This window comes from Carlito syrichta, unplaced genomic scaffold (genome assembly GCF_000164805.1).
Source record: "Carlito syrichta isolate Samal-C Ts95f unplaced genomic scaffold, Tarsius_syrichta-2.0.1 Scaffold307225, whole genome shotgun sequence".
NCBI lineage: Eukaryota > Metazoa > Chordata > Mammalia > Primates > Tarsiidae > Carlito > Carlito syrichta.
In genome coordinates, this window is record NW_007251321.1 from 289,919 (window position 1) to 291,445 (window position 1,527).

Sequence of the window (1,527 nt, forward strand, 5' to 3'; positions counted from 1 at the left end):
TCTCGAACCCGCGGATTCAGGCAATCCACTCACCTCAGCCTCCCAAAGGCGCGGGATTACAGGCTGAGCCACCAAGCCCGGCTGGCTATTATTTTTTTAACTTACACAAGTGAGACACAGTAAAGTTTCTTTTCTTCGGTTTTTCCTGTGGCATTCCCTAAGCCACGCCAGTGCACTGGCTGTGCGGTGCCGGCCTCAGACATTCAGTAAAGAAGGGGAGCAGGAAAACGGTGGGAGCAGGAGAAAGACGTGATGTGGCTGGTGATGTGGGTTCTTGATGGGTTTGCCCAGGCTTCCTCGAGCGTCTTCTCTGAGCTATCTTCATCGCCGGCACTAAACACACATTATTTATCATAACTCTCCCAGTAACTCTATGAGGTCAGTAGTAGCATCATCTCCCTTTTATAGGAGAGCAAACAGAAACTTAGAATAGAAAAAGAGTTTTACAACTAGTCACCCTGACCCCAAGAGTAGGATCCGGGATGGGAACACCTCACCTCGCCTGGCATTTTTGGGACAATTGGAATCAGATTGCTATACTTGATATCTCCAAGAGTGATTTGGGGGTGGAAGGGGTAAAAAAAAGAATAATTAAGGTGATATTACCATGAGCAAAGATCACTGGAGTGTTTATTTGCCACAAGGTACACTTTATGCTGACCGTGGTGATGGGAGGACAGTTACAACTCACGATAGCCTCGACCTCTTGGCTTCCACCTCAGCCTCCTGAGTAACTGGGGCTACAGGTGTGCACCACCGTGCCCGGCTAATTATTTTTTTTGTAAAGACGAGGTTTTGCTATGTTGCCTTGTAGCTGTGTGGCTATGGTGTGTCAGCTGGAAAATCGCACCATTTATAAATGTAGAAAGGAGGGTTTTATTTCTTAAGAAGGGGGTTACAGCCTGCAGGTAGGAAACACAGTTTCCGGCTGAAAACCCAAAGCAGGCACTCTGAGGGAGTGAGGGCTGAGTCAGGAATTTTTGCTGAAGGTGCTGACAAAGTATACACATTCAACAGGTTATAGGAGGAGCTATGAATATTCATGAGGGCAGAATGCACACGTGTGTCGTAAGCAAACGTGTGTGTTATATAGACCCATGTTCATCTTGGTTTGGAGACTTAGCAGCAGTTAGATGTATTACGGTTAGGCCCTATACGTCAAAGGGTGAAGCAAGGATGCAAAGGCACCCAGTGTGCAGCTCTGGAAACCAGCCATGACCAGTCCATGGGGAGTGGTTTCTTATCAGGAGAAAGTTACTGAAACCAGTCTGTTGTCCAATCAAAGCTGTCGTTGTGGCTGTTGGAACAGGGGCTCAAGTGGTCAGTGTCTGATGGCTGGTGAGCTGCAGTTGTTTCAGTGTTACTTATCTAAAGACCAGTGTTTGTTTAGCTGCTAGAAACACAGCAGGGGAAAAAAAAAATTAGGTAGAACATAGTTTATTGTTTCGGTGTAGGCGTGCGTGCGTGACTTCACCCCTGCCTGGCATGGCCTTGGCCTTAGGTCTGTTTATAATTTGGTATCTCACT